The sequence below is a fragment of the Vicugna pacos genome, chromosome 3, assembly GCF_048564905.1.
Source record: "Vicugna pacos chromosome 3, VicPac4, whole genome shotgun sequence".
NCBI lineage: Eukaryota > Metazoa > Chordata > Mammalia > Artiodactyla > Camelidae > Vicugna > Vicugna pacos.
The window spans coordinates 52,362,235-52,381,145 of record NC_132989.1 but is presented as its reverse complement, the minus strand read 5'-3'; positions in this window follow the sequence as shown (position 1 = coordinate 52,381,145).

The following is an 18,911-nucleotide window of genomic DNA, read 5'->3' as shown; positions in this document are numbered from 1 at the left end:
TTGGAGTGAGATAGACCTAGATACAGAGACTGACTTCATTATCTTCTGAACATGTTATTTAACCCAGTTGGGCTTCAGTTTGTCACATTTTAAAAACTAGAGGAGAACTTACTGGAAAAGTATGGGTCACAAACTCCTTTGCCTACAGGAGCCAGGGAGGTAATTTAAATGTGTGTGTCAGCATACACTGGGTCATATAGTAGTAACAGATGGTCCCCAAATCACAGTGGGTTACAGCAAAGATTTATTTCTCACTCATGCTGCCCATTTGTTATGGACTGTGATTCGGCTCTTCATTGCCTTTTATCCAGGGCCAAGGGTGATGGGGAAACCTCTGCCTGGAATATTGCCTTGTAGCTAAATGTCCAGATGTGGTGAACTGCATGCTAGTTCATAATCTTCTGCCCCAAAGTGATATATTTCATTTCTATCTACATTTTATTGGCCAAAGCAAACTCTGAAGCCACTCTAGAGTTTAGCAAGTCAAGAACAGGAATCCTGTAGCAATGAGTTAAGTTGGAGTATTTGGCCACTTCAGATGCTGACTTAGTTTTACCTGTATGTTAACTGGCTTACCACAATGAGTTAAGTCCCCCTCATATCAGTGTATTTGTGTACATTGTGTAAGCAAAGACTAAATTGAAAATATAGTTCCTCTTCTGAAGGGGTCAGCCTTTCTTCAGCTCCCACTAATAGTTATGAGAAAATATGTGCCCACTGTTGCTAAGTCTTTTAGTTTTAATTTCCAAAAGAAGGCAAGACTCCAGATTTTTATATGAAGTTTCCTCATTTAAAAATGTTGTTAAAACAGAACACATTTTTAATTATATTTAGCCCCATACCTACCATTTTGTGTTATTTGAAAATCATATACTATAGAATTTTAGAATTAGTGGTAATTCATTTAATAATTCTGTTATTTATAACTGACTTTTGCACTAAAGTAAATTGAAGTAAAAATCAAATCTGCCAGAGAATAAGAATTCTAATTATTAAGATAACTTAAAGCAATGATAATTTTCACACTTGATCTCCAAGTTGGCTTTAAAAGGGATGTTACCAAAATGTTTTAAGCTGTAGCAGCAACTTTATTAGAAATATACAATTTCTCTAGGTGACTACTTTAAAAAGAGTATCTTTTAACTGTTTATGAAATTCTGACATTTGTTAAAAATGCTTTTATTCCATTACTTTCATATGGTCATTCCTGAACTGCAGGTCCAGTTAAGTTATAATCATCATAATAAGCCATACTTTGATTAGAGTGCCAAAGAGTATATCAGATTGTATTTAGATATATAAATAAATTTTCACTAGATACGTAACAAGCATGCTGATGAAATGGTTAGAATTTTCACCTACAAAGCTATATACACATTGTAAAATAGCTAGTGATATCTTAGATGTTTGAAAACCCGTTACTATTCTCATTTCCCATTTTATATTTCCTTTTGGATGTTTATTAGTAAGACCCTAACCTAGGAATTAGAAATCAATGGAAACTAGTGTAATTGCATTCAAAGCTCAGAAGGCGGGGAACTGGAGAGAAAGAATAGGTTTGGTGTAATTTATCGATGTCCTACACTTGAACTGGAAGCCTGACCAACCAATGCATGGAGCTTGAAAATCAAATCACTTCTTTCTGCCAAATTTCTCATAATTACTAGGTAACAACTACTATGAAAACAAATCCCTAGGCTGGGTACTCAACCTGCACCTTGTCACCTTTTAGCTGGCTTGGGGGTTTGGCTGTTTATCAACGATATACTCTGTTACCTTTTATCACCTATCCTCTCTTCTTTGTCTTTTTCTTGCTACTTTAATTTTATTTATTTTCACTCAATATAGTTTTACCTAATTTAATTTTTTAAGGGAAGCAATAAAGGAAAGATAGTTTGTTTCTCTCATGTTGGAAGATAAAAGAACTTGTAAGAAAAATGATTGAAGGGATGACTGTACTAAGTAATCCATTCCATGAACATGGGTGAACTCCCCTGAATACCCGTCAAGCTATCCCACCACTTTCAAGGATGACTTTTGTAAACAGCTCTATCCTCAGAGACTAAGAATTCAGCAAAAATTATTCTCAGTACAGATGCAATGCTTGATTTACTAAGATAGATGTTTGTTATTTCCTTTCATGTCATACAGTCAGTCCCTACATCAGAAGTAGAACATTTTAAATCCACAGTCTCCAATATATTTTGCCTGCCCATACTGATAGCATGTGTAGAAGGGAAGAAGTTAGAGGAGGTACCATCCCCAAAACTTTCATGTCTAACTGGTTGAGAAACCATGGATTCTGCATGTTTCATTCGAACATCCTATTACAGAGCCACAGATGAGGATCTCTAGCAAGGTTTCTGGCTCTATTTTTGCATCTGACTCTAAACACGTGTTTTAATTTGGACTCCCTCCGTTCTTAGTATACAGTTTTAGTAGTCATGACATATCCCCAGGGATTAGGCAAAATTACTCAGGTAGTTTTTCTCAAATAGGCATTTGAAGCAAAGTAAGCTGAACATCTCTGATAGTTATTTCTCTTAATCTGTCATTGTCCTTTTTAGGGCAACCTGACCCACACTTAATGTTATTACTTAAAAAGATCTAGGAGTTCATTTTGTCCTTCAACTGCTCACCCCCTGGCCTAAAAAATGTCCTTGACATAGAGGGTAAATTAGGCTTTATTTTTTTCAATCCTTTATCTCCAAAACAGGATGAATGGCAGTCTTTAAGCTTCAGACTTCAGCTCTTATCCCTTTGTTTTATATATTTTTCCCACTGAATCTAATGTTGCTATTTATCTGTGCAGGGTCTAATCTCCCTTCCTAAAATATCAACTATATTTTACCCAGTAGTCTTCTCATAGGCCAATAGCTTCTCATGGATAAATCAGCTAAATTTTAGGTAGACAAGTACCAATATCATCAGGGAGATCTAGGAAGCCTGCAGATTTATTTGTTTCTAAGCAACAGACATGAAACCTTTAGTTAGTTGCCCTTGGCTTGTCAAATTTGCATACACCATGCCCAGAGCTATGGATTTAACAAATCCTTAAAATAAGGTAAAAATAAGTACAGTCTTTCAGAAAACACAAACTCTGGATCATTTCTGCTGATAATTATTTCTTTCTTGGAATATGGCAAGCTGGGCTCCAAAAGTAATCATCACAATTCTTTGGCTCATCCTTTCTAATGGATTTAAATATTCTGTTTTCAAGATATGGTTAAGTGAATTTTATTTCACAATACTCCATAGTTTGGGTTTTTTTTCCCAAATCTATAGTAAAATAGAATTTGACAAATAGGGGCAGATTAATCAAGCTTATTTCTCAGATCTGCAGGGATCCACTGCTTATTGCTCCTGAATTAGTTGCCTATCAAGGTACTTAACATTATTCCTAGGAAAACCACCCACTCTGGATATCTACTCTCAGTTTTATTCACTTTTCATGCTTTTATGAGATACATGATATTAAAAAAGAAAAGTGTATCTGGGGACCTGAAAGCTAAAATTATTAGCAGGACCAAAGGGACCCTTCATGGAAGTGTTGAAGAGCAACATTTCTTTTTTACAGGAACTGTGATGGTTCCTAGCCTGTGAAAAAATTTTAAAATATATACATGTGCCTGATCCACCCTCAAGAATTCATGTTATATGGGCATAGGGAGTGGCCTAAGTACCTGTACAGTTAGAAAGCTCCATGAATGATTCTGTTGTAACCTCAGATTGAGGTCCTCTACCAGTGTGAAGACTAACCACATCATGACGAAGAACAGAGCCTCAGAGTCTAACAGATTTGTACTGAATTCTGGCTCCATCATTTCCCTCAACTAAATTATCCTCAATATTTCTTTTCCCATTGTCTCTTATTCTCCACATGTAACTAATAGTTCAGACTAATTGAACATGCATGTGCTAAATGCTTTAGATTTGTTCATTCATTCAGTCCTCATGCTAACTCTGAGAGAGAGATTATTATCCTCATTTTGTAGATACTGAGGCTCAGAAAATTTGAAGAATTTGCTCCAAATCAAACAGCTATAAAGCAGCAGAATGACCTACTGAATATGAGTTTAGGAAATTTATTTTTACAAATGTAAATCTCAGTTTGTTTCCAAAGAAAGGATAAGGTTGTCTATAAATGTACATACAATAAAATAATAAAATCAATTTGAGGAGGTGAGGAAGTTGAGGCATGGGGAAATAAAAGGTAGAAAAAATCAAGTCTTACTATGATTTTATTGTTTCATATCTATGCACTGAAATTCCATATACTTGCTATAAATGTGCCATAAATTTCACTCAAGAGAGAGGCAGAGTTATTCAGTTATTGTTAGTACAGGGACCAGAGGGAAATTTCTTTTCCCAGATTCTCAAGGAGTAATATAATGGAGGTCTTCTGGTGTGCAGCAGTGGACCCTTTACTCAACATCTTTACAATAAATCCACAGAATATATCATGCACATCTCTCTTAGCATGGCTTTTGATATAAACTAGTGGCATCACACTACAATATAATTCAGCAAAATTAATTTCACAGGAAAGCAAAATAGTCCTGTTTGTAAGCAACTATCTACTGAGTTATGTTAACTGAAGGGTAAATTTTAATGGCATCAAGGCAGCCTTTCTTAAAATAGTCTTAATAAGTAACCTAAAAGAAGAATCACTCTCTCCTTCACTTCTCTGATATCCTCCCTATTTATTCATTTCTGGGGTTTTGTTTGTTTTGGGTTTGCTTAGAGAAAGCAACTCTTTCTCCTTTTGTCTGCAGCGCTCAACTCTTGGGTTTCTCCTAGATTATCTTCTCTTCACACTCAGATCTCTCCAGGCATAATTTGTCATGACTTCAGTTATCACATACAGACAATGTCAAAGCAAAAATCTCACTAGGCAAAGTAAAACAAGCAAGGAAGACTTTATTTAAGGCTATTACCATAGTGGAGAGAGGCCAGAACTATCTAAACTCAACTCCACTGGAACAAAGAACCAAAGGGTTTTTAATAAGCACTGGGGTTTAGCTAGTTGAAAAGTACTGGAATATGTTGGGGGAAGTCAGAGGCCATCTATGTTTGCTGATTGGCTTCATCCAAAGGGAATTTACACTTCTCCTGGTAGATAGTTTTGAAATTTGGCCCCACCAGAGTTAGGCTTCTACTCTCCTTTGCTGTGTATTTATGCTAGAAATAGATGGCTCCCAGTTTCTTAAGACAGATATTCCTGGGTGTAAAACTGTCAAGAAGTTTTAAAAAAAAACTTAGGCAAGAGATCTTGAATTAAAAGGAAATTTGTCATTTTAGTCAAGCTGAGGGGAATGTTGAGAAAGTTAAGGTCATTTTGGTCAGCAGATTACTCACAAATGTGCATTTCCTTAATTGTCTTCTGACACTAAGACTTATGTATTCAAACCCTTATATAAATTGACCACTTCCACAGGATGGTCCATAGATCCCACAGATTAACGATCATCCTCACACAAAGTAGGCTTTATTCTGTGTTCCCAACCTCAGTGAAGGACATTAGCAGCCATTCAGGTAAGCAAACCAGAAGTCATAGAACCTAGCATCTCCCTCACCTCCTGTTTCCAAATCAACACCATGTTCATATATACCTACAATCAAAGAGGGCACATGGCAATTACCAATTTAATTTTTTTCCAAGTTAAAACTGTTGGGTATATATTCTCTGGGCTTGATCATTTGCATCTCAGTTTGCCATTTTTGTTGTGAAATGAACAGAAATGTTCTAAGAGGAAATTCTTACTCCGTTACTGGTTACTATCTCAGCCAACTTCCAGACTGAATTAGAGACTTCCATCCAGGTACATACCCTAATTAGGCTCTTTAGTTTCCATAAAAGAATGCTAACTCTATCTCCATATCAGCATTTTCATCTATCTTTAATCATATGCAGCATTTACACTGCTGGATTTTATCAGACTGGTTTATCAACAGATTACTAGCAAGATGGTTTTTATAAAGATTGGTAGTAGAAATCACTGGCCACCGATTCCTCTATATTCTGAATTTTATTCTTGCGTTAATTCAGACTGCCAACAGCTGTAAAATGGGACTTTGTTGTTTTTCGTTTTGTAGAGTTGCTTTGGACTGTCTGGCGTTGTGAAAGAAATGTTATAAAATACATATTTTTGAAACACAAAGTCATATTTAACTCATTAACAATGAGCAAGATGTACACTGCATCACATCATATCTTCTTTTACAAGGATCTATGAGAGAGATTTCAATTCAGTGTCAGAAATGTTTGGGTTCCCACTGAACAATTAGTTTGATTTGTTTTTATATATATATTCTGGCAATTTTGTAATTGTGTGACTGATTCTTTTTCTTTGTCTACAAAACTCAAAGCTGAACTAGTAGCCCCTATTCAGTGAAACACAACAGTTTATGGTATCCTTTTGTGTATTGCCCTCATCCCTGGAGCATCAGGGATGTCTGTTTGTTTACATGGCTGTGTGTGACCAAAAACCCAAATAGGAGATTATTTTTCCTAATATCTTGAAGTCAGGAAGTTTGTGGTTGCTAGCGCTTCTTTTATAACTCAAGGAATTCAGGGTAAAAGTCTCTAAAATGTTTTTGTATTTCCCCCATGGTCTCAAGGCACCATGCTTTTGTTTGCAAAAGGAAGGAGGAAAGGACCAAAAGAAAAAGGGTTGGACCGATAAAAGGTGTTCCTGACATCTATTTTTGAACCTCAAACCTTTTCAAAATATACTAGCTTAAAGCAATTTATCATCATCACATGTGCTTCTGTGTATTGAAGAGGCTCAACTGACTTTCCTTACTTGGGATCTCTCATGTGATTGCAGTCAGACTGCAGCTTGGACTGGCCACTTCTGAAGGCTTCACTGGGCTGGAAGTCCAAGGTGACTCACTCACATGGCTGAGATGATGCTGACTGTTGGCTGGGAGCTCAGCAGAAATGCCTACACACGGCTTTGGCTTCTCATAGCCTGGGAGCTTGGTTTTGAGAAGGAGTCTCCCAAGACTGAGTGATAGAAATGAAAGCAGCAAGGCATTTTATGACCTAGTCTCAGATGTTTTTGAATATTGCTTCTGTCACATTCTGTTAGTCAAGAAAATCATATTCAAGGGAGGATGAGGGTTCAGTTTCTTAGATGCAGTTTCTCAAGCACGATTTCTCTCTAATGAAAGATCTTTGAACTAAAGAGACAAGTTATCTGCTCAACACACTCAATATTACACTGGTGATACAAGGGTATGAAATTTGCAAAACAAACAAACCATAACAACTCTAGTTTTAAAATGGGGTGAAGCCTGACAGGAGGCACACAGCAGTCTCTCATCCACAAGAAGTCTGAAATCTAACTGAGCACATGTCACCTGTTCCTTTACTGGGGCCGAGTCCTGCTCCCTGAGAATGAGTCTCTCTGCCCCTTGGGTCTGCCCTTTAGGTTTCTGAGTCTTCACTCTAGGACTTTCCTTCTTTTCATTTAGAACTGGTCTATGTTTGCTGCTGCGAGCCTTTCTCAGCCTACTTTCTGCCTTTAGAAAGCTGGAGCCCCCAAGGGCTCTTATGTATTTTGAATTACCTCTATGCCTTTTAGTCTAGTTTTATTGGTGTTCACTTCATTAGAAAAAAAAAAAAAGCCATCCCCACAATTTTTTTTTTTCCAGAGAGGTTCCTCTCTACTTTGGGCTGAAAGTCTTGATGATGTGGAATTACATCCTTAAAATTCGTAGGAGCCCTATTTTCTACTTAACAAAGTCTGTAAGATACTCTGTGATACTCACAGAAGTCTCTTTGTCTGGTTGAGGCCCTACCACAAATGTTTCTGAGGTGTCGGTAAAGGGTGCTCTAAACACACATGAACTGAACTTTACCCTCCTGTTATGTGTTCATGGAAATATTCTGGGTATGAGTTTTGCCCTGAGGCCATTTCTTATTTTGAGAAACTTTTTATTTGCTGCCTGCAAAGACTAGATAATAAACAGTTCTATTTTTGAGCCCAATAAATTGTACCTCTTTTATTTTTCCTCTAAATTCTATAAAATACCGAATATTGTCTTTTTAGCTCATTCTTTCTCTATCTGTATTTTTCTATCTATGTATCTAATAAAAACCAGTTGGCACTTTCAGCATTCTGCCTGGAAATCTCCTTAGTCTGATAAATTAATTCATTAGGACCATTTTCTATTTTCTAGGTTACTGTAACATGTTGTCACTGAACTGTTCCACTAAAAGGTTTCATATGACCTAGTTTCAAAAATTCCTATCACTTCTGCTGTATCCTATCAGTCAAATCAGTCACGAAGGTGATCCCAGATTCATGAAAGAGGAATTAGATTTCTTGATATGTGAAGGAACATACACGTAAAGCAAAGGAAGGAATTTATGATGGTCCATCTTGGGAGACTATCCACCTCATCAGGAAAGTAAATTGTCTCAGAAATCCTTAGCACACTTTATCTTTCTCATCGGCCATAACTGTTTAACAATTTGGTAAGGGAATAGCATGGAACTAGGAAATACTTCTCCCCCAACCCTGGGTTTATTGCCAAATCACACACAAAAAAAACGGGAGTTCTCATAATGAGGGAGAAGGGAATGGGTATTTTGTAGGAAACTAAGAACATTTGCTATAGTCCGTACATTGGCTACTTAACATTCTTTATACACCCTTCTTCCCTTCTTCCAAATGGTGGAATAGAACCACCTCTTTTCCAACAGAGACATCCCAAATTCTCTTCTAGTTTGCTGCATCCAACTTAAAGTTCAAGATGCATAATCCTGATGACAAGTAATCTCACCAAAAGAACCACTTGTAGTTCCTGGTTATCTAGCAATTTACTAACTAAAAGCCAAATTGTCCTCAAAACATGCACAATTTTGGAGAAAATACAGAATAACTGTTATGAAACCTTCCATTTGGAAAAAGAGAGAATAAGAAAACACAGAGAAGTAACATCCATAGCAACGTTCAAATCCTGCTGATCAGGAATGGCAAGAACACCCTGAACTAGTGGCAGGGTAAGCTCTGGGTCAGCCAGTCTTTCAGTCTCTCATTCCATTCCCGTGGTCCCAGCTTCTGCTCTCAGAGGTACTGCACAGATCTGATAGTTCAGGCTGTTGTGCTTTTCAAAAGCAACAGCCTGCTACTGTGTGTTGGGGGAGACTTCTAAGGGTTCCATACCTTTTCCTGTGGAGCAATGACATAAGATTTTGCAGTCCAGACTGGGTGTGTGGTCACCTAGAGTTCTGTCAGAACATCAGCAGGTTACCTGTATCCAGTCAGTATTCTGTAGGTGTAGCTGTAGCTAAAGAGCTTACCTGGTCAAAGTTTTTAACCTTGACCATTCTCTTTATTAAACAGACTTTACATTCTGCACCCCTCCTTACTTAATGGCCATTGCCTTGGGGTAATTTAAAGTAACATATTTGGGGGAAGGCCTAAACCTTTAATCTGATTTTTGCCTTTATACTAGCTGCATTAGCCTGACTGCCTACCAGTTTTATCTCTTCCTAAGGTCACTGCTTTGCTGCCCTTGTGACACCTTCTATTTAGGGTGTGAAATATGTTTTTATAGTTTAGCCTTCTAAGGTTCCAAATTATAGGATTCTCTGGCAATACAGATGTTAGACTGTAAGGAAAGAGTGTTTCTCTTACGTAAGTGGCAATTCCTCCCATCTGTGCTTCCAAGCTATCTACCTCTCACCTGGGTTCATCTAGCTCCTGTAGAGTTTCCCTAAATTTGGCAGTAAAGCCAGCACCAGCCAACATTCCGATCAGCCCCCACTCTTCCCAACAGTATGGCCTCAGTCAGTGGATAGGTTGCTTCACAAAGTTCATCTAATAAAGATTTGATCAACTATTTTCTATTGTATATAAAGTGTGAACAATTTTCCAGTCGAGTATCTAAGTCAATTTTCACCTTTCTACTTTCTCTATTAAGTCAATTCCATACTTTAGTTCCTATTACTTATTTCTAGTAACAACTACTGAATCCATCACAGTGCCAACACTGCGATCACTGAAGAACATTGCATATTAATTAATCAGCAACAGCTAGTACATAAAATCTCCAGAGGAGCCAGAGGAAAAAAATGTTCAAAGGGAAACATCTCTGCTGCCACATTTGTCATCCGACACTTAGAACACTAGGAACTTGATAACAGAAACTGCTACAGCTGCCCGAGAAAAACATACTTCTGTGATTATACAGGGCAGAAGACCAGATCTCCCTGCCCAAAGGCTGACTCACTTTGCTTCATTCTATTGCCAAACTTCCGCTTGGTCTTGCAAAGCAGTCTGAGGATTGTAGTTTTTAGCTTTATAGCCTCTGTTTTAACAGAAAAGCAAGCTAAAAAGGATCCAAGTATAGGTACTGAATAAGTGGATACATAGAATCTGCCACACCTGTTTTTGTATTTCCCTTCCTAGTGAAAAAGCAACGTAGCACAGTGGCAAGTACAACATAATAGGTTCAACACTCAGACTTCAGTGGCATCCTTTTTCCACTAGCTGTGTGGCCTTTGGTATTACTTACTACTGGTAAACCTCGGAATCCCTATTTTGGAACACTGGGATAATAAGACCATGTCATAAGCTTAGGGTGACATCTATATAGGATAGTGCAAATAGTTACTAGCATAGTATCTACATGAAGCCACTTTTCACTAACAGTTATTATTCTCAGTAATAGTAATAGCTTCTGCTATGATATATTATTTCCACTTTAAAGCAATCTCCTAACTTAGTTTTTATTCAATTTGAAATTTTTATTTTATCTATTTTGAAAAGGTACTTCAGAGTTCTGAAGTTTCTTTCTGAAATGAGACATGGCTTAAATATAAATAATTCTGAGTATTAAAACATTTTTTAAGTTGCAGGAAAATTTAAGACTTAGAAATTAGGAAGTATCTCAGGATTTTTCAGGGAGAGCTATAAAGGCCTTTTGCAAAAAGTTTATCACCTCATATTTCTCTTTGGACCACGAATAATGTTATTGAGTCTTAATATTTAGTCACTAATTCCACAAAATTTTGTTAAGCCCTTACTATGTGCTGGTCACTCTGCCTAAAGGTGAAAAGACCGACAAGATCTCCACTCACATAGAATTTGTATTCCAATAAGGGAGACAGACAATAAGCCAGAACACAAACATGGGTAAAATGATTACTGACTGTGGTAAGTCCTATGAAAGAAATGCCTAGCTGCTATGTTAGAAAAGTATTGGTAGGGGCAGGGTAAACTCCTTCACATAGAATTCAAGAAATGCATCCCAGAGAGGGTACATTTAAAACGAGACCTGGGAGAATGAAAAGAGACAGATGTGTGAAAAGCCAGTGGGAAAGCTTTCCAGGGAACTGCAATCTCAAGTTCCCTAAATGGAAACTAATTTGAACCATTATAAAAACTGAGAGAACACCAGGCTGCCTGGGGTTTTGTGAGTTAGGAGAGACTAGTACAAAGTTAGAAAGTCAACATGGGCCAGATTATGCAGAGCTATAAAGGCCTGGCAAGAAGTTTGGGTTTTATTATAACTGAAATGCAAATGGAAAACTATGGAAAGATTTCAAGTAGAGAAGTTGTCTAATCTAATTTGTGTTTAAAAGTATCCCTCTGGCTGTTAAACAGAGACTAGACTGAAGTGAGTTTTAAAAGAAAATTGGAGAAACTAGTTAGGAGGCTTTTGAGATAAGTAGGTGGCGTGTAGGTCCAAGGTGGTGAGAGATGAAATGGATTAAGTGGAGGATACCTGATACGATTTAAACTACAAGCCAACTGGACCTGCTGATGGACTGGATGGGGGAGATAAAGAAAAGGGAGAAGTCAAAATGACTCCTGGGTTTTTTGCCTTAGTAATTGGGTCAGTTGTAGTATTCTAACTGAGATAAAGAAAATTAACAAAATATTAGGTATTTATACTGGGGACGACCAATAAATCAATATTTTTATTTTGTTCATGTTGAATGTAAGATTTCAATGAATGGGCAAGTAAGGATACCAAGTGGACAGCTGGGTCTGAGTCAGAACACAGAGGTAGTAAAATACACGTTTAAGTATTACCAAAATGCAGTGGTACCTAGATCCATGGCTCTTAGATGGAGATAAAAATATTGAGCATTATCAACATTAAAAAAAAAATTTATCACAGAGTAAAAAATGAAATCACCTGTGGAGATTGTATAGATTTAGAGAAAAAAGGTCATAAGTCACTGTTCAAGGAACCTCAACGTACAGAGCTTATGAAAATTTCTCAGTTATGTGTATTCTTGACTTATTAGATTACATATTGCAGAAAAAATTGTAGGTATGTGTCTATGTGAATAATATTTGATTTTGAAAAAAAGTCATGGGGATGGATGGGGTCACCAGTCACCTAGGGAAATTATATAGAGGGTCCCAAACTCTCTGAGAAATTTCAACTTTCAAAAGTTCAGTGGAGAAGGAAACACAAAAGAAGTTAAAAAAATAAATAAAAGGAGAAAAATCATGACTAGTGACACCATGGCTGAGAGAGAAAAATAGAAAATATTTTAGAAAATATGGAGTGGTCAGCTGAATCAGATACTGCTGAAAGTGTTAATAACATGACATAAAAGTATTTATGGAGTTTAGAAACATGAAATTTATTGATGGTCTTACTAGATTACTATCAATTAAATAATGGAGGCTTAAGCCAGAAAAAGTAAGTTTAAGCCTGAATTTGAGATCAAGTAGGAGCAATATAGACAACACTTAAATTTTTTTCTAAAAACATTAGTGAAAAAATGGGACCCAGAGAAGGAATCTAAGTCCTTTAGAAACCAAAGACGATGTGGATCTTGAATTCAGTGGAAGACTTGATGTTTTACAGAAGCACACAGTTTTCTTTAGATGTAACAAGAGGGAAGGAGAAGTTGGAACCAGACACTGATGGGACTGAAAAATTAATAATGAAAAAAGAGAGATTTCACACTCGATTTTGATAAGATGATCAGTAAGGATGGAGGAAAGAAAATGATAAGGAAATCTTTGGGGGAAAAAAAACAGAAAAAGGTGGCATAAAGTAGCAATTTGAGCCAGGAGAAAATCAAAATTACTGGGAAAGATAGGGGATTGCTCAGTGCTCAGTGGTATGTAGTGTTTATTCAAAGTTATTCATCATAATATGAAAGGGAAACCAGGTACATGATTACTTACCACTTAGAATCTCAGGTTTCTCAGAATGCTCTTGACCACAAGCAAGACAAAATCCCAAATTAACCAGTATGAGAGATTTATTTTTTCAAGTGAAAGAAAGCCCCAATATTACATGTTCCAGGATTGATTAAGTCAGTGATTTACAGTAACCAAAGTTGAGACAACTTCCCCTGGCTATTCTCAAAGTGCTAGCATTTTCTATGACTAGTTTCCCTTGTGGTTGCAAAACTGTTGCCACAGTTTTCAGAGTCATATGCTGACATCGAGGCAAAGAAGATGGACCATAACACCACTGTCTCTTTGTAAGGGTAAAGGAACAGACAATTTTTGGAGGCCACTTAGAAAACTTTCTTTTATTGGTCAAAATTCTGTCATATTTTCACACTTCAACCATCCCCAGGAAGAAGAATGGGAAAACATGGTGGCTTAGTCTAATCAGAACCTACATCTAAGGTCCTAAATTACCTTCTCCTAAATTACTTGGTCATAAAGAATAATAAGGTAATAATAATAATGGCCTTCTCTTTGGAAGAGGATGCAGAATGACTGTTGTGTAGGCATTAAGCTGTTTATGTTACAGTTGAGCAGAACTAAGTTTAGGTTTTGACAAGTGAGTGCAAAGGAAAATACAGAAGGCAAGTGATGCGAAAATATTTGCAAGTGAAGATTAAAATGATTTACATTGGAATCTAAGCTTGACAGTGAGAGAAATGAAACCATAATAGTCTTGATGGACTGTGAGAAAATAAAGAGATCAGTGGGTTGGTGATATTGAAGAAATCGAAATATTGTAGAATTGATAAGAATATTATTAGAAGTAAGCTTTTTGGATGGAAAATGGTTTGTGGTTGTGAGATATTTGAAATAATGATTGTGAGGATGGTAGACATTCTGGTATTAAGTCTGGTTGATCTCTTAAAATTTATATTATTATAATAGAATATGGTCTTAAAAAATAGGTCATAGGGCCCAAGACTTTATTCTGTTGGTTACAAAAGTTGGGCTTGAAGACAGGTTTCAACATTAACGAGTAAATATCACTACTCAAATGCAGTTCATTAAGATTTTCAAGGTATTTCAGTTAATAATGGTGAAGAATAAACAGATATTTCATAGAAGAATACTAAAAATAAAAGAATATAATGTTTGTAATATGTAGGATATATTTAAAATAAGTATCTTTTACAGACATAAAAAATACGGTATATAAAGAAACCACCTTTGACTTAATTGACCTCTTCTGTAGTTTGTCACCAGTGCCTTGCCTTTAAAAAATAAATTCCATTATCCAAAATTTTGGTTAATTAAGTAAAATTAGAAATAGTGAGATATGATATTTGATGTGACAGGTATCAGGAAGGACCTTTCATAAGCTGTGTTCCTCAGTGGAGATCTAGATTTTGTTTTCTGTTCATTTCTTTCTTGCATCTGTACACAGTACCCTAGCAGCATGCTTTTTGTTCTTAGCATGCTCCCTTGCAGAGGGATATCTATGTATATGATCTGGAGCAACATGAAAACCTGCCAAGGTTGCTGTTATAGTCAGACTCTACATCACAGCCGTGTCTCACTGTCAAAGTTGGCTGCCTAACAGGATTTAAGTTTCTGTGTCCACGGTCAGCAGGCCTTGCTTTATGCAAAAATATCTATTGGCTGAGCATCAGGGTTTATAAACATAGCTGCCCCCTACTTGGAGGCTTGCTTTTCTTTCTTTTTCTCTTCATCTAAAAAGCTTAAAGCTATTACTGCCTTCAAAGCTTAGGAAAAAGTCAGCCTCGTTGGGTAGGCCAGCTCTTTTGCGCATTGGTTAAATTCTATGCCAAGATGCATTAATTATTTATAAATTTTGTGTTTTAAAATGCTTCACTTTGGAAAAAATATCCATTTCTGCTCCTACTGTTCTTAGATTTTAAGAGAGAGAGTAAGTAAATAGCACAGAAAAAATTAAAGCAAGGATAAATTTTGTAAAACCCAAGAATTTTTAAAGGGTGGTTTCCATTAGGAATACTAGAGAACAAGTTATTTATATCAAATAAAGAATAGATTTTCTAAATTCAGCCTTGTCATTTTTCACATTTATATAATTGCTTTTACTGCCTTTTACTTTTGGAAAGTTCAGCCAATTTTATTCAAAATCATCAGAGATTTAATGATCACTTATTACATGGAGAGCAGTGGCCTGATACATTGGGAAATAAAAATGCTAGTTATTTGCCCAGCCCTCAAGGAGCTTAGATTATATATAGTGCTTTAAAAGAAATCAAGTCCAGTCATTTTTTAGTTGCATAAGTCCTCTAGATTTTGTTTTATATGTGTGTGTGTATATATATATATATGTATATATACACACACACATATATGTTTTTAAGACATTGTTCACAACAACAGATTCTGTATTAATTTTTTTCTAAACACACACAATCACAAGGCATCTTCAAAGACTCAAATTCATCCTTTTTGATAGTTCTCTCCATTACTCTCATTTAACCTCATTATTTCCTATAGAGTTTTATAAGGAACGTATGTTGGCAGATTTTCTCTGTACTGATTCTTTGTTCATTTATTTCTTCCCTTTATATTCATTGAATTTTTCATACCATCATTAACTTAGTACACTTTGCACATTTCATTGCTGTGCTGATCTATTAGGTCATTAATGGACCCATGAGGAAGTTAACTCATTTAGCGCTTTGCTTGAAAGAGCCCAAGTTTTCTGACCCTTGGGCATAATGGAAGTTCATCTGTTTGTCAAAGAGAAGCCAGATGAAGCAGTAGGCTTAAGATCCCAGATTCCAGTCCTAGACTGGTGTAAATAAGCATAGATATTGCTTTTGTGCCAGAAATCAGAGAATGAACAGATCAGAAGTTGAATGATATCTTAATTACATGTTTTTAAGTACACTGCCACTTACCACCATCTCTATTTTCACTGTGAAAGTCTAATATTACCTTTAAAAGCTTAGCCTCTTATCCTGTCTTCTGAAATTTAAAAATGTACATCATAAAAATTTTGGAAAATGCAAATTCAGAGCCTACACATTTAAAATAACCTGATGTCTTAAAATAATCTGGTAGAAAAGAGAAATATTCCAATGCAAGATGAATTTTCAAATTAACTTTTGCTGATTTAAACGACGTGAAGTTTAGTTCTTTCTTACATAACAGTATAGGGAGGAATTTTAGTTTACTGTTGACTTTGACACATATAATTGTTCAGTGACCTGGACTTGTATGTGCTGTTCCATCACTGTAACATACTGTATGGGCACATGCATGCACTCATTACACAGGCAAATGCATAAATATTCAATAAACTATAGTAAAAACAGCTATTTAGAAATTCAAAAAAATTAATCTATGTTCAGCTTAGTCAATAGCCTTTAACGTGATTATTTTTACTAATTGCACTACTCTATTTTGTGGAATAGTGTAATTTATTTAACCAAACCCTATTGTCAATTACTTACTTCATTTCTGAGTTTTTATAAAGAATGCCAAAATAAACATCTTTGTATATATATTTCCACATGGATTTCACTGCTTAGGGTAGATTATAGAAATCATGATGTTAGATTAAGTACATAAGGATAACTATTCTCACTTCCACAAATATAGAAATAGTTCATAAAATTAAACAATATCATAGTGCTAAAAAATACGCAGACAAGAACTATTTGTAAGTCACAACAGGAAATGAAGCTTTCTGGTCCAACAGATTCTGCAGGGCTCAGAAACAGGATTGAGTCTAGAATTTCAACCCTTGCATATAAACAGAGGCCACAGCTCATGCTTGAGTCACAAAGCCAGGCTAGATACAAGAATGTGATTGGCAGAGTTTTGCCCACTTGTAGGAAAAACAAACTGTTTATATGTGGTGGAGGGAGTGAAAAGAGACCACAGCACAACCTGGATCCTAGTCAAGCCATATTCTGGGTTTTAAGACAGAGATGCTGTTGTCTAGAGTTCTGAACACTTTTGAATGACCTATTTCTGATCTTTGGGTCCCTGGGGCTGGGCTGAAATGACCTTAAAACATACTGCACAAAGAGGGCTAATCTGGTAGAGAAGAGAAATATTCCAATGCAAGATGAATTTTCAAATTAACTTTCGCTGACCTAAACGACATGAAGTTTAGTTCTTTCTCACATAACAGTATAGGGAGGAATTTTAGTTTAGTGTTGACTTTGACACATACAATTGTTCAGTGACCTGGACTTGTACGTGCTGTTCCATCTTTAGTACCTGGCTCCAAAAATCACTCTTATCACCATCTTGGCCACAGGAAAGTGGAAAGAGTCTGCAAAAGTGTGGATGGGAGGTGTTTGAGCTACGTGTGGAAGTGGCCCATGTTGCTTTTACTCAAAATCTGCTAGTGGACATCTAGGAGCCTCAAACTCGAATAATGGAATAAAAGCATAACAGGCTAATATAAAAATTAATTACAATATTGGAATAAAAATACAATAGTTGACATAGTAAATTTTAATAGAAAAGCTCTACAGTAAACTAGGCACATCAAAACATATAATTAGATACATAAAACTGAGAAAAATTACTCAACATTTTAGAACAGATAGAAGAAAAGAAGGCAGCATAGAGAGGTAACGTGGAAGAGATACAATTCAAAATTATAATGGCTAAAACTTTTGAGAACTGAAGAAACTCGAGAGTACTGATTTAAAAAATAAAATAAGCAGAATAAAAACAAAATAAAAACTAAAATTACACTTCATACATTCTAATAAAGCTACTTAATATCAAGAGCTACAAATAGAAAAACTCAAAACTACCAAAGAAAAATATGATTACAAACAACAAAAAAGAATACTGAACTATAGCAGACCTCATCTATTTAAAAAAAAAAGTCTGAAAACAATAGAATCATTTTTTAAATGCTACGGGAAATTTGTTATAAATCTAGAATTCTCCCTCTAGCTAATATTTTACTCAAAAGTGAAAATGAAGTAAATACCTATGTAAGTAAAACGTGATTAGGAGTTTAGTAACTGTAGGACGTCTAGTAGAAAGACTATTAAAAGATACACTTCAACAAGAAATAAAATGAACCCAGAAGAAAGGAGTGGAATGCAAAAAGAAATGGTGAAAAAAACTAATTGGTAAACCAAGTTGTTAAATACAAATAAGATAAATTTATAAGAAGATGGGAAAAGGAGGAGCGTGGGGAGGAGGTGTAATATATTTATGGGCTGACTTTGAACTTTGTCAGAAAACACATAAAGTTTGTATGTTTATTCAATATTTAGGGCTATTAAATGAAATTAGAAATAGAATGTATCATTTAATATTGAGTAATTGGGGAAATGAACTTATGAATTCAAAAAGGATAAATAACCTGGTTTTGAAGTTCTGGACATTTTTTGAAAGTACAGCTAACAGGATTCGCTCATGAATTGGAGACAGTTTATGAAAGAAAGAAAGGATTCAGGGGGGAGGGCATAGCTCAGTGGTAGAGTGCATGCCTAGCATGTACAAGGTCCTGGCTTCAATCCCCAGTACCTCCATTTTAAAAAAATAATAAAATAAATAAATACAAAAACCTAATTACCTCTTCCCACCCCCAAATAATAAAAGAAACAAAGAAAGAAAGGATTCAGAATAACTCCAAATTGTTTTGTTTAAGCAAATGGAAAAATGGAATTGCATTTAACTGAGTAGTTTGAAGGAGGACTACCAGCATTTCATTTCAAGATATGTTATGTTTAATATGTCTGTTAGCCATCA